A 15,904-nucleotide genomic window follows, 5' to 3' on the forward strand; every position below is an offset into this window, starting at 1 on the left:
AAGGCATTGGGAATTTCCTGGAGTCTCCATACCCCATGGAGACCACAATCTAGTGGACAAGTAGAAAAGATGAATCAGACGATAAAAAGACAGGTCAGTAAAATATGCCAAGAAGCTAAAATTCAATGGCCCCAGGCATTACCAATAGCCCTTCTAAGAATAAGGATAAAGCCTAGGAGTGGGATGGGACTGAGTCCTTATGAAATCCTCTTTGGGAAACCATATGAGTTGCCACAACCAAACCCAAACATGCATATTAAAGGACACCAAGATGTGTACAACTATATGTTATCTCTTGATAGAACTTTGACACAGCTACGAAGGGCCTTGATCTGGAACCGTCCAGTGTCATTAGAGAATTCAGTACACGAAATTAAACCGGAAGACTAGGTCTACGTCCGCGACTGGAGTGAAGAGCCACTGAAACAACGGTGGAATGGACCGTACCGGGTGCTGCTAACAACTTTCACTGCGATAAAGGTAAAAGGAATAGACTCTTGGATCCACTACACACGAGTAAAGAAGGCACCCAAGAACTGGAGAGTCGAAGTAGTCGGACCAACGAGGCTGAAGCTGAAAAGCAAGTAAAATGTCGTACTTCGAGTACGGGACTTTGATTATAGTTTGGTCCTTGATACCTATAATAAGTGTCACATCTCTAGAAATTTCATGTAAGAGAGAAACAAGCAAGTATACCATTGGACAAAATGCCATTCTGTCTTGCAAGTTTCAAAGTCATGTCCCAATGAAAAAGAAATTAATTCAGATTTTTTTTGGGAAAAGGTGTCTAGAACTTGTGGAGCACCTGAAACAATCTATAATAGCAAAGATTTGAGGTTAGATGGTTACAAACAAGAGCTATGAGGGACATGGAAACTTAAAGGGAAAGTATCGAACAAGTTTTATCCGCGAAATCCCATACGAGGTGAAACAAAACTGGAGCTGACAAATTTAACTTTGACTGACCAAGGAAAATATAGGTGTTTTGTGGGAGCAGGAAGTAATGTAGACTATGGAAAAAGAACACTGATAATAAATCCCCTTCAAGACCATGGAATAAAAGCAGGGCATACACATTATCCGGCTCCTCTGGGTAGTGAGGCACTTATTTACTGCCTCCTAGAGGACCCCCAGCCTGAGGAATTTGGATGGATAAAGGAAGAAAAAGCAGTTCTAAGTGATAAAAGACACTCAATAGAATTGAGACTGGGAGGAATGTTAGTCCAGATTATTAAAGGGATAAAAAGATCCGACTTGGGAACTTACAGATGCCAGTATCAAAATGCTACTACCTTTGGATATAGCGAAATCAATATTACTGAAGCCAGAGTGAAACGAGCCATAGAACTGACCCAGGCACCCCAGGAGATTTATGTTCAAAAGAAAGATACTGAAAAAATTTGATGATTGGGTTAATCAAGGATTTTGCTAGAATGCAAAATACAAGTAAGATTACAGCATGCTTGCCTTTACCAAAAATGGGTGGAGAACCGATAAACTGGGGAATATTGACTTTCCCACTCCCAGAGGTAAAAGAAAATAAAACCGAATGTAAACAAATAATAAAACCCATACAGGAAAAACAGAAAATAAGTATAAGAAGGGAGTGGAGAACTGCAGGAAGTCGAAGCGATTGTGAAAAATTACCAAATTATAAGTTCACACGTATCGGACGATTTAAAGATGTAGGATGGTGTTCATATGATGAAATAAAGGAAATAGTGAGGGAAAGAAATACAATGGAATGGGTGTGCCAGAAAAGAAATGATACAGAACAAAATTGGGACACAGTTTGGTCAACAAGTATTTTACAAAAATTCCAATACGGAAGAGAAACATCTTAATATTTTAAATGGACAGGAAAACAAAGTAGTGACAAATTACCAGTAAATGGCCGGATCAGTAGAGATCCTATTGATAGCGTTCCATGGTAGAATTATTCTAAAATTTTAGATTGTGACCTAGACCCTGAAGAGATCACCATACCTCCAGTTAAAATGGCTCTAATAGTAGGGTGTGCCTGTCGGGGATTTAAGGTCGGGGGGAAAGGTAATACAAGTACCAGTTAATAGAATAGACTGTAAATATTCGACAGTACGCAGTATGGGTAATTTTGTTTGGGCATCTAATGATGGAACTTGGACTACACATTTATCAATGGAGGGTCCAGTTAAAGAAATAACTCTGGGGTTGCCTACCCTGTGCCCAATTTAGAAGCGATTCCCCTTCAGAGGTAAATTGGAAACTTTACAAATTCGTGCTAAAAGAGACATAGAAAATGATATTAAAGACATAGATGACACTTGGCAGAAGCCTGAGACAGGAGTTAAAGTGAGATGGGCATTAAAATCCCTTTTTGCCCAAATAGCCACGTATCGTAATAGAGAAATGATTTACAAACTAATTGGACAAACTGAAAGATTGGCAAAAATAACAAAGAAGGGATTTCGAGATTTAAACTTGCAACTACAGGCGACAACGAAAATGACTTTGCAGAACAGAATGGCATTAGACATGCTCTTGTTAAAAGAACATGGTGTCTGTGGATATCTCAAAGATCGAACTGATCACTGCTGTGTGCATATACCTAATGTCACAGCCGATGTGGAATATGATATCTCGCAATTGGGAAAAATAGAAAGAGAAGCTGAAAAAGAGAAAGAAAAAATTGGTCAAAATTGGGTTGGGGCATTATTTGATAGATTAAGCATCCATCTTACTGGCTGAATACACTCTCTCATTCAAACGTTATTCACACTTTTGCTTATATTCCTTACAATCTATCTAGTGTATTTGTGTATCCGGAGAGAAATTACTCGCAAACAAAACTGGACACACAAAATTATTGGAGCAGTGACACGAGAATATCCACAGCACCCAATACCCCCATCAACTTACCAAGAAACAGTTACATGAAATGAAAATACTTGCTAAGGTGAAGTATTTTCAAAGGGGGGAAATGCTAGGAAAGTTACACTTAAAGTAGGATAAAACACTGATCATCGACTAATCAGGAACTAAGACTGAATGTAAAATTTCATGATTCTGTTGATTCTTAACGTATCCTAGCAACAGACCCGAGGTACTTGCTCAAAGGACCTCATGTGACAATAGGATCCAAGTGTGCTTAGGAAAAGTACATACTAGCTACCCTACCCAAGTAGAACATACACCTGCAACAGCCAAAAGACCATCATAAATCTTGTGAAAGACAGAAGAATAGGTTTCAGGAGGCAAGAAAGATATACCTGAGCGGTCAAGTGGAGATAAGTGCGGGTCCAGCCAAGAAAAACCGACGAGTTTGCCAAAAGAACAAGAAGTAATAAAGACAATGCGAGGAAGACTACTTACTTCATCTGAGGAAGACTACTTACTTCATCAGGACGACCACCAGAGGGGGGCTACGCAGGCGCAATAGAGACTGATGTCGCAATAAGGCGATGAAGTAACCTACCTATACATATGTATTAGATAATGAAGTAACCTGTTGAATATACAATAGATTGCGAAACTTTTAGAGAATAAAAAGCGGACGCGATGTGACGGTCTTTGGAACCAGATCTGGGTGCGTACCCCTGGTTCCCGGGGCCTCGAAATAAAGCACCACATATAACCTCCTAGTGTGGTTATGTGTTTGTCATTCTGCTAACACTCCCACCACAGGACAGTTACACACAGGTCTGTCAGGAAGCTGATCCACTCAGAGAGAAGCACTTTACTGGTGACCTAGCAAAAAATCACGGAACAGCAGAGGCACATAGGAACCTTATAGGTATCAGGAGATCCCACTGCTGGCCAGCTCCAGTTATGGAACTTCAGGGCTGCAGACAGAGGCAGGCTTTTCCCAAAGATGATTACAGCTTTCACAAGGACCTGACTTCAACATTATTTTTTTTCCTAACTCTAGTCTGTAAGAAGCCTGCGTAGTTTTGGTTGTCTGTTCAAGCCAGAAAGAGCACTGGTCACAGGGATGTACACTACTAAGATTTCCCTTAGGACGTGGCAAAAATCCACTCTGCCAAGCAATTTCTGCAGTACAGGTCACTTTTATATGTTGTGATAACAAACCAAAAAGCAGCTTCTATTCTGCTCAGAAAAAAAATGGACCCATAAGTTTTAATAAACTATTCTCCAGCCCGGTAATGAACCTAGTATGGGGCCACCTTCAGAGGACTGGAAGCAGCCCGGTACTGGCTGGAGTGGCTGCAGGCAGGCAGACATCATCCCAGTGGCTCCAAGCACCTGGGGAACCCCAGACTCATCGGCACAAACCAGTTGCGGAATGGGGCAGGGCCCAGGGCCTGAGAGTGGGGGAAGCAGGGAAAGCAGCAGCAGCACAGCCCGTACAGAGAGCTCTGCCCCTCGGGATCATAACATCATAGAATGGCCTGCTTTGGAACAGACTTTAAATACCATCCAGTTCCAACTCCCCTGCCATGGGGGGGGACGCCTTCCACCAGACCAGGCTGCTCAAGGCCCTGTCCAACGTGGCCTTGAACGCTTCCAGGGATGGGGCATCCACAGCTTCCCTGGGCAACCTGTGCCAGTGCCTCACCATCCTCATTGGGAAGAAATTTCTCCTTATGTCTAGCCTAAATCTGCCTCTCTCCAGTTTATATCCACTGCAGCTAGTCCTGTCACCACAAACTGTTGTGAACAGTCCCACTCCAGCTTTCTTGTAGCTCCTTTCAGGTACCGTAAGGTCGCTAGAAGGTCTTTTCAGAGCCTTCTCCCAGGCTGAACAACAACAACTCTCTCAGCCTGTCCTCATAGCAGAGGTGCTCCAGCCCTCTGATCATCTTTGTAGCCCTCTTCTGGACCCGTTCCAACAGCTCCATAGTCTTCTTATGTTGAGGATTCTAGAACTGGACACAATACTCCAGGTGGGGTCTCACGAGAGAGGAATAGAGGGGCAGAATCACTTCACTCGCCCTGCTGGCCACGCTTCTTTTGATGCGGCCCAGGACACGGTTGGCCTTCTGGGCTGTGAGTGCACATTGCTGGCTTATGTCGAGCTTCTCATCAACCAGCACCCCCAAGTCCTTCTCTGCACGGCTGCTCTCAATCACGTCGTCCTCCATCCTGTATTGAAACTGGAGATAGCCCTGACCCGGTGTAGGACCTTGGCCTTGTTGAACCTGATGAGGTTTCCCCAGGCCTATTTCTCCAGCCTGTCCAGGTCCCTCTGGATTACATTCCGTTCTTCCATGAGGAGCATGGATAAATCCGTTTTAAACTACTCCTATATGAATATATTTTCGTACCTTGAGAAAACACGCTTTTTTAAAAGCAACGTTATTTATGATGAAGGACTGTTTTCTTTACACAAAATCAAAGATCATGTATCTGTAGTGCCACTTTAATTCTTTCTCTCTATCTCCAGGATATAAACAGGTCTGAGATCCAGAAGAAAAACTGCACCTGGCTCACGGTAACACATGAAATGTGTAACAAAGACGATGTGGTAAGAGGACATTATGGTACAACTTCTGTATTTATGTAATGCAGGATTCCTAATGTCATGATAAAAATGGCATGTAAATGGAAAGAAATGTTCAGGTGTTTTTATGACTGTTACTGAGATGAATCAGCACTCTAATTTAAAAATAAACTGTCCTCTAGTTGCTCTACTTAACAGATTCTCAAGAGCTGTTTTTAGGAGAATGCTTTTAAGCTTAAGACCAAGTTCCCTGCGTAGTTGTAAATGCAGCCAATATGAAATGTGACTGATTTTGTATGGTCAGAAGTCACATAATCCCCACGTCTCAATAGCTTCTCAAGAAGTCAGGAATAGGTGTTGCTTCTGTCACAGAACACTGACTTTCAGAAAATGATTTATGAAAATCTCGGATGAAGTGAGCCTTGGTTTTGCAAAGCCGTGGCTCTGTTCAAAATGAAAGCTGTCCTGTCCAGAAGTGAAATAAGCTCAGTTTCTGTCGAATGCTTGCTGGTCTTTGGGCAGTGATATAAGAGTCATTAGCAGGTGCCACAGGGTGAAATACAAAAAATGTATTCCTCACTGACACCACAGTGACAATTGCTGTATCAAACCACGCATTTCACTGGTGGAAGTTCTGTATCAGGCAGCATTGAGATGATGCTTTCTGGAAAAGCAGCGCTCCAGAGAAAATAGGAATTACTAACTGAGCTGTTCAGAAAGACCGGCTTCCAACTTAAAATAAGAACATTTACAGAGGAGATTCTACACAAACACATTTAAGTAGTTTTCAATTTTTGAAGGAAAGTGGAGAGTGCTACTTCAGCAGTTTTCTTTTATGCCATCATGTCTTAAAAAAAGCATATGAATCTGATTATTTTATTGAATATTTTCATTTTGCAAGAAAGATGAGAAGGGCTGGACAAGACAGCAAAGGAAAGGGTAACAGCTGACATCTTTCCAGTTAACGCAGCACATTTCTTAGTGCTGTAAATTGAGCAAGTGAAGGCAAACGGTGGGGGATGGTGCTTCTGGTTAAATAACCATGAAATGAAATAAGTCATATAACTGCCTCAGAGCAACTTTTCTGAATGGAAAAATGTAGTATCAGCCCTTAGAGCCGCTCTGCAAAAAAGATAGCATAGAAAAGTAGGAAAATTGTACTGATAAGCCCTGTGGAATATCATACAGCTCTCTCCACGCTTGCAAATCCAGGAAAAATTGCCATTAGTGTCTCAGTCTTCTGGCACAGCTCAGGGGGTCTGAAGGTGATGTCTTGCATTTTACAGTTATGAAGTTACTTCCCTTTTTTTGTTTTCCCTTGTCTTGTGTATTTATGCATCTAATTTCAACTTTGACTTTTTTACCTTTGTAGGTGTTATTCTTTAAACTAGGATTCAAACGTGATCAAGTCTGTTAGGCCACAAATTTAATCTGCTGAACCTGAGAAGAGTTTCTAAAGTTGAGGAATGTGCTTCAGAAGTAAATGTCTTTTATTTTAAAGAACAGCTTTAAGTAACTGAATAGTTGTGCTCGGGTTTCACATGGTTGCAGCAACACAGCCCTCAGTCTGTGCTGTCTGACTGAATCTATTTGTTTGCATGTAGGAAGACACAAACAGAGAAGCGTACATCTTTAATGTCTCTCTTGCTATGAATTGCTATCAAACCTCAAGCTTAGCAAACTGAATCATGGAAATCCATGAGATTTCTGTGTATTACAAGCAATGAAAAATTAAAAGCAGCTGAACGTGATTCCTTGGAGTTCATGGGCTGCATTTTAATGCTTGTTTCACACATGGACTAGGTACTTTTTTTCTTTCTTTTTGTTTTTGTTTTTTCTTTCTTTTGTAGCCCATCTCCAGTGTTAATATAAATATTTTAGTGTTTTTTCCAGATGGCAGCACTTGAGAAAGCTACTGGTGATGTTGTGCTCAAGTTTGAACCATTTGTTCTTCACGTGCAGTGTCAAGAGATGCAGGATGCACAGCTTCTGGTAAAATTACATTGAGTAACAGTATCACAATATTGTTCTCTTATATTCCGTGCTGCAAAGGTCAAAGTGTTGGCTCCTGAGCAAGCTCTAGCACTTTAGAATAGTCCCAGATGTGCTATATGTTTAATAACCAAGGTATTAAAAGTAAGCTAATGAAGAAAACACAGCTTTAAAGTGAGTAGAGATTTTGCTTTCCATTTTAAAATCAAAATTACTCAACTGCAGCTTGGTTTGCAAGCTGAAGCAGATTGCCTGCTAAAAAGCTTTTCCAGCGATCTCAGGTTGCTTTCATGGGCTGAAAGTGACGGTGTTTGTAGACAGCATTTTGCTGCCAGCCAGGCCATTTGGCTCCTGTGTTGCAGCTCATTGAATAGTACCTTTGCCTTCTGCTTTTCTAGCCTGACTCCAGAGAGTAATGCATGATGCGTTTGTTCCTTCATTGATCTAGAAGAGAGCTGATTAGCTGCTTTTATAGCATTGCTGCCCTTCTAGCTGTACAAGAGTAGCATGACTGAGTGCATGGCTACCAGATAATGCAGTGCCGTGCCCAGAGAGATGGTCATGTCCCATCTGCAGTGACGGGTTTAGATTGGACAGTCAGGATTGACTGGAGCTCTCTTAAAACTGCCCACTATTTGTGACACTACATGGGTTTGATCTTAAAAACATTTTAATGTATCTATTTTCCTGTATTAATCTGGGGAGATGGTTTGGAATAAGTTTTTTGCAAAACTGAGACTGAGCTGCATTGCAACCTACTGGGAATTATTCCTTGCTGTGAAAGTGTGTGAGACTTGTTTAAGGTATCTTTTTTTTTCCTCAGCATTCAGTGGCTGTTGATTCTGGGTTCAGGAACTCTGGTATTACAGTTGGCAGAGGAGGAAAAATTATGATGGTAAAGACTTTTCTACTGACCTGTAAGGAATATAACAGAATCCTATCATTACTTGTAGCCTCAGTTTTTTTACAAGCCAAGATCTGTGCTGTAACGTGATTGACTGCTTTCACAGGCCATGCTGTAGCACTGCAAATTCTTTCTGCCTCATTTGACAGCAAACTAACCAATTGTGTGGAAGAGTGGTTTTTTTCCTTTAGTAAATTCCCCATAATATTCAAACAACCTTAATAAAATAAAAAACTTTATTCTAGAGAAATCCTTCTCTGTGTGTTTTTAGGCTGTCCGGAGCACTCATTGCTTAGAAGTTCCATTGAGCCACAAGGGGAAATTGATGGTCTCTGAAGAATATATTGAACTGTTGGATTCCACTAGCCCTGTTCATTACATCTAAATCTGAAAGTGAAAAATGCACAGGAGAGATTGTTTAAATAAAAAAAACAAACCAAAACACAAACTAGACAGCTCTTACAAAGTCTAAAATACAATTTCAATTAATTGTTTGAGCTCCAAAGGCTATAAAGTATTTAAGGAAAAACCTGTAAGCGACATGAGTTTGCAGACTTTGTTATTAAGTGTGGTTTGAGTTTCTTTTCTCATGTTAACAGCATTTGTTATTCTAACACAGTGGCCATCTCAGCAGAATTCAGGTGGCAATACATGCTTTAAACCACTAAATGCTTTGTATAGTTTGCAAAACTGAGGATTTTTGAGGGTGGTGGAGAGTTACACACAGTACAATTGTGTCCAGCTGAGGAAGAGAACAGGCAGAAGTGCCAGAGTGCGAGGGACACAGATACTGGTGAGGCACCTATGTATACGTAACCAGAGGAGTTTCTTTTTATATGTCCACTGGGAATCTCTGTAGTGGTTAAAGTTAGCAGTGACTGCTCATAGCAGCAGTCCATCTGATTGCTAATGCTGTCAGTCATTAGACATTTAACCTGATACCGTTTCTAGTTTCTGTAAGGTTAACAGGGTCTTCATGGCACTTGAGTGCCTCCACCACTTGATTGCTAACATCCAGGCATTACAGAGTGGAGTAGCAGGACACGCACAAGGACACGCCCTGGTATTTCTGATTATCCTTCCAGTGTTGGCTAGAACATCTCAATGTCAGTAACAATTTTCTTCTCTTGGCACATTTTGGTGATATTACAAAAGCATTTGTTTGTTCAGTTTTGCAGATTCTGAGCAAACCTACAAAAGTAATACTGACATAATTTGTTTCTTTCTAGATTCTACAGAAGCTTAGAGTCAGCTTTGCAAACTGCCGCTGGTGCAAATGACTTGCATTCTGAGGGGATGGAGAGGAGTCACTCTGTGTATGTTCGTAGAAGGAAGAGGAAGACAGTTCACAGACAAAGTGTATGCCCCTCTCCCAAGGATCAGCATGAAGAGCTAGAGCCTGAGGATGATATAGAAAACAGTCTTGATATTTTTGCTGATATCATGATCTAGACTAAAGCAAACTGAATAACAATTGTAATGCTCTTTGTAAGAGACAGAAATACTGCTCTGTTCTAAGCAGTAACACTCCTATGGATGTTTACCAGGAAAAAGGTAATTAAACAGGATTGTGCACAGGTTCAATGCCAGAGAACAAAACCTTGGAAGGTTCTGGGTGTTGTTTTTTTTAAAAGCACTGTCTTTTACTCTGTCTGCTAGTCATCACAGAAATAACTGTTTTGGTACAGCCTTTGGCTATGTCCTCAGTGGTGGCGTTTTGTGTCCATATGCTGAGTTTAGGCCTTCTGATTTTCACAGACCAGAGAAACTCTAAAAGCCTAGTTGTTATCCCTGAAGGTTTTTAATCCCTGTAGGAGCTTTGCCAGCAGTACAGATGCCCGTCTCAGAACAGGACAAAGCTACGTGTCAGCCAGCTGAAGGACAGTTGCTGGTGTGGAGATAAGAACAGAAAACTAGAAGTTGGGTCCTGCTCTGTGCCAGCTTCAGCCACTGTGTCCTGGATCCTTTCTGGCCGTTGCACTGGGCAGCAGTGTTGATGTTGTTTTCCTGCACTTTGCTGTGTTTCAGGCTCCAGCCCCCTGTGTGTTGCCATGTTCTGCTTCCCTTGGCCAGTGGCCGTTAAGTGTTATTTTCCTTTGAGTCTTGTAGCCAGCTCCATACATTGATTTTGCTCCCTTACATCTCATTCCATGTGGCTGGTGCCCAGCCTCCGTTCTAGCTGTCGGGCATAAGGTCATCCGAAGTGTACCCTAACAGGCTTTCTTCCCAGGCTGTGAAGCATCGGCACTCAACAACTGTTAAGCACAAACCAGCACAATAATGTGCACATTCCTGTATTGCACCCCTGGAAAATTCACTCCTTACTCCAGGTGTATTTTGCAGAGCAATGGTGAATTTGTGAACATTTGCAGCAATGGATCCTGAGCCTGCCCTGCTTTTTATGCCCCTAGTAATACACTAACACTGCAAAACAAGGCCCTGACTGAAGGAAAATGGTTTATTTGGTGCGGTAGCTCCAAGTTCACAGAGCAGGGAGTTGTCTGTTGGGAAATGGTTAAGTGAACAAGGACATGTTCCCTTGAAGGAGCTGTATAAACCATCTCCCTGATGAGCTGGGAGCAGCTGGCTGTACAAGCTATTCTTTTTGATAACATTAAGCCTGACTCTAAGATAAGTCAGCACGTAGCCTAGAACATTGTAACCAAAACAGGACTTTGTGTCCTTGAACATAGAAACTATAGCAGGGTGTTAGAAGCAAAATAGCATGTAGTAGTTAATGAATATTAACATAGGGGGCAATATGAATATGGCCAATGAACATGTATTTGCATGCTGTTACTAACCAATGAAATTATAATACGATGATGTAATCAAGTAGAAGAAAAGTATATAACCTGACTTGTTTTGAATAAAGACAACCTTGCTTTATCAATCATATTGATTTGACTGCTTGAGTCCCTCCCGCCGTGGCAAGTGGCGCCCGAACAGGGACCCGAAGACCTGACTGGACCGGGACCTGATATGGTCACCATCCTGACCGGCAGGAGCTCGGAAAAGCACCGGTAGCAGCGACCAGGGGGCAAAAGATCGACGCTGGCTGGAACAGGTGCCTGAAGAGACCTTATAGAAGGGGTTCGCCGTCCGACGAGGGCCAATGCAAACGTAAGGCTGCACCATTTATGTGATATAGGGAAAGTTACCGGTAACAATGGAAAAGCAAGTGGCCCTAGGTTTACTTCAATGCTTTTTAGAAAAGCGAAAGGTACAGGATATAAATCTTAAAAAGGAATTACCAGGGCTGACAATCCCTTTGATCCGGGTCCGAGAGACACCGACAAGGAGCCCAATCCACCCCCTCACTGTCCTTCAGACCAACAGGCGCGAGCCAGGAGGGAGGCACAGCAGCAGGGAGAAGTTGAAATATTGCAAGCTTTGATCTGTGTGCGGCACGGCAGTCTGCGCTGGGGACTAATTAGTGACGAAGCGATGCGGGGGATGTGGGCCATTCACAGGGGAGGTTTGGGATGCAGGGGGTGCGGGACGGCAGCGGGTGCAGGGGCGGCTGCGGTGCAAAGCGTGGGGGCAGGTTCATTCCGGCACTCCAAAACTGGGAAGAAGGGAAAAAGAAAATGAAGAAGTTTAGTTTGGGATTTTGTTTTACTGCCTTTTTCTACCTCTAATGGAATTCGTAGACCTAAAATGATTTGGCAGAACATTTTTCACCCAGCTCTAATCTTGATATTTTAAGCTGCTTTTGACATGGAAACTACTGAACAAACAGCTCTGAATTGCTACATCCATAGCTGTGAGGATTGGCATCGTTGCCACACAGAGGTATTATTGCCTGTGCCTGTCATTTCAGATTTGGCTTTCTATCTTTTAAAATGCATTTTTCCAATTAATTTGTGAGTTACTTTAGTTTTCTGTGTGTTCATAATAGTAGTAATAATTCCAACAATTATTATAAAAATAGCATACGGAACTGGTAGTTACAATCAGCTATAGGAAAAATCTGAGGCATACCTGACATTAAGCTCACTGAAAAGAATGTGTCTATATGACAACCAAAGCAAAAAAGGTGGCTTTGGTTTCAGCTATTTCAGTAAGAACATATGTTCAATTTCTTGTAATTCTTAATATACCTAATTTTTCTTAAATTTTTGAGCAATTAATGTCATAGTTTTATTTTCATCCTTACTACTTATTTTTTTATTTAATTTTGTAAGACTAGCTTTTTACTTTGGAATTCTTCCAGGCCTCAGACTGTGGGTGGGAGGGTCCAAGGAGGAGACATGAATCTCCTTGGTGACCAGTCCTTTGCTGTCTCTAATTCACTCCAAGCTTCAGGAACAGAGGGGGTTTGTTTTATTTTTGTTTTCTCCCTGGCAAGGCTGCACATCAGGACCCCTTGGTGGTCAGCCTGCCCTTTGCTGTGTCTTGTGCTGCAGTTTCAAGCCCAGGAGCAGTGGTGTGAGTTTGGGAGTGGTGGTTCCAGCTGTGAGGATTGTAGCTTGCTGGGGCGCTCGGTGTGGTGTTTGCCTGAGAGGCAGTGCCATTTGGCTGGTGCCCATCGATCCCGCTGGCTGTGCCGCAGTTTGTGGTAGCTGGACTTGCCATGTCTCTTCCTCGTGTGCAGAGAAGTCAGCCACAGCACAGTCCCTCTGCCCCCCAAGAATCAACACTGTGTTACTCCACTGCTTTTCTCCTGGCAGACTCAATGAGATTTTCAGGGGACCATGATGAGGATGTCATCACCACTTAGCCCTAAATGCACCTGGATCCTTTAGCTGTTTTAGGATTCGGGCTTGGCAGAGCCCACATGGTCACTGCTGTGCCTGTGTCCAGGAGTCGCTGCCTGGGGAGCAGACCAACAGTCAGGCTACAGGTATGCCAGTCCTGTGGGTCCTGCAAAGCAGCTGGAGGCATTCCTGGTCCTGGCTTTGCTTCCTCTTCTGCTGCAAGATCTCAAAAGTTCTGCAGTCTTTGTTACCTGGTGCTGGGTTTTCCCTGTCCTAAACTCATGGTGTTGTCCTTCCTGTTCTGTGCATAGTTCCAGATGCTGAGCCATACATGGCACTGCTGCATTTCCAGGAACTCCTGCTCCTCTGATATCTTACACATCCTTTGGTCAAACTATATAATAAATTCATCTTAGAGAAATTATTGTTATCATCAGTTAATTTCTTTAGAGAGAGGGAACAAATAATTTTCTCCCGTGCCTTGTCAGCTGGCTTGGCACTGGCTTTCAACAAGGAGCGTTGGGTCCAGGGGCAGTCTGAGCAGGGAAGCACATAGCTCAACAGGAACAGAATTGCACCAAAAGCAAACAAAACAGCATTACAAGTGCAACTTTCTCTGTGTTTCAGTGCTGTTAGTGCTGAGCCAATGTAGGTGTATCTGCAAAAGCTGCTGGAAGTGACGTCTGTGCTAAACCCTGCAAGTGGTGTCCCATCTGTCCTGCTCAGAGCAATGTCTGCTTCCCCTCCATGCTCTCAGCTCCCGGGCTGTGGCACTAATGCTGCAGAAAGCTCAGCTCCTTTGGCTTCTCTTGGACTGAGTCTATGAGGATGAAACTTCTCTCAGAAGAGGGCCCCGCTGCCTCCAGGTCTTGACACTGGCAGGTTTCTCCCTGCCTGTGGCTGCTGGGGTCCAATGCCTGGGAGGCAGACACCTGTCCTTGCAGGGATCCACCTCCCCTTCTGGAGCCAGGCACCTCAGGGAGGCCGAGGTTGTGTGAGTCACTATCCCTGGAGGTATTTAAAAGACGGGTGGATGAGGTGCTCAGGGACATGTTTTAGTGGCTGACAGGACTGGTTGGACTCAATGATCCTGGTGGTCTTCTCCAACCTAGTGATTCTGATTCTGTGATTCTGAGTGCTCTGCCTGCAGTGGTGGACACCTCGCCTGGATGTTTTGGTGCACTTACTTCAAACATTAGTGACCTGGCACAACTGACCATGGGCACCAGGATTTTGGAGACCAGCTCTCCCTCTATCCTTTCCCAAGACAAGGAAGACTGACTGAAAATGTCGTATGAGTTGGTGGAACGAGAAGGTGCACATTCAGCATACAAATCTCAGTAGCAGTTGACACAAAGGTGTTGAAGAAGCATTCCTGGATAGATGGGGGTTGAGCCTAGGGCCCCATGGTGGAGATGAGCCTGAGGCAGCTGGGCAGCAGGTAAGTGTTGTACTCACCTGGTGCTACGCTGGGAGACAGTGCTGAGCTCTGGACTGCTGGCATAGGACTAAAGGACTGGTGTGACTGCAAAACACAGCACATAAACTGCTTATGCTGCTGAAGACAAGGAGGGACCATGAGTTCAGAACCAAACATTTCAGGAGGGGTAAAGTGAAAAGGTATGGTGGGCTAGCCACTCCAGAAAAAAATGCCTTAGAACTTGGTTTCTGTGAAGTTAACTGTGCATTGCTTTACAGTGTGTTAGTCAGCAGTTTACTGTTCAAAAGCAGAAATTGCAGCTAATTTCTGGAGGAGAAACAAATTCTTGTGTAATACTGGCAAGGTGAAAACCCACTGTAGAGTTGTGCCAGTCTGATCCTGGATTGTACGCCTGGAGTTTCCTCCTTGTGAGGTTGCTAGAGTGAGAGCACGTTGATCCCTGGGGAATGATGACATTTGATTCACTTTAAACAAAAAGAAAAGTTAAGAGTTTTTTCAGGTGTTTTGGTTATCACTAAAGCCCTTTGCTTCTGTAGTGAAGAGTTAGCTTCAGGCTAGCACAGCCAAGATAACTGGCACAAAGGCAGAGCCCTGAGCTCTGGGGAGAAGGGGAGGTCTCAACCTCTGCCTCTCTGGTCTCGTTTTTCCTGTGTGGAGTAGTTACACTTTCCAGAGTCACAGCACTGTGCCGCTGTCAGGGCTGTTGATTTCCTTGACATCATTTCTCCTTAAGGTTAATAGTATTTCACTTTTTTGTTTAAAACTACTAACAGCATTCTCTGTGTGCACTGGGACTTGGATATCTGAATTATAATGTCAACAGCCTCTGCTGTTTTACTTTTGTGGAATGAGCTGTAGTTACCAGAACCCAAATTACTCCCTCTGCTTCTGCTTTTGCTCAGATCTTTCCTGTGCTACCTTTCTTGAAAACTTATCTGCGTGTCCTTTCCTTATTTCCTCTGGGCCCATTCCTGAAGCTACTGTGGATGTAACTGTGTGAACTGGGGATGCTCACACAACTGCTTTGTTTGTTAATTAACATCCAGTGACCTAGGCTGCAGATGGTGAAGGCGAGTGATCATAATCATCAAGCTGTTTTTCTTTCTTTTCAATATGAAGAGTTTGGGGGTAGGAATGGAGGTGCCTTTGCAAAGCAGTGGTAGAACCAGCTGGCATGCTGAGGGCACAGCAAGGTTGTTTGCCTTTTTTAGCTTGGTTTTGGAGACAGGTTTTATATCTCCATATGCCACTTTGATTGAGTTATCTTTATTGTTTGCCTCTTGGTTTTTTTAGTTTCCACCTTGCTCTCTAACGGTGGAAAACACACATGCTAGAAATTTTCCATGACAGGAAGTTCAAACTCGGTACAAAGATTCCTTCTTGGGAAATAGCTGAGGAAACAGGTTTTACTGTGTGCCCTGAAGATC

The 15,904-nt window shown here is 43.1% G+C and overlaps 1 pseudogene; it reads left to right on the forward strand.

Moving 5' to 3' along the window:
* Window positions 1–5,321: 5,321 nt before the first annotated feature.
* On the forward strand, window positions 5,322–9,921 carry LOC138723171 (tRNA wybutosine-synthesizing protein 3 homolog; annotated as a pseudogene).
* Window positions 9,922–15,904: the final 5,983 nt, after the last annotated feature.

This window comes from Phaenicophaeus curvirostris, chromosome 8 (genome assembly GCF_032191515.1).
Source record: "Phaenicophaeus curvirostris isolate KB17595 chromosome 8, BPBGC_Pcur_1.0, whole genome shotgun sequence".
Classification (NCBI taxonomy): Eukaryota; Metazoa; Chordata; class Aves; order Cuculiformes; family Cuculidae; genus Phaenicophaeus; species Phaenicophaeus curvirostris.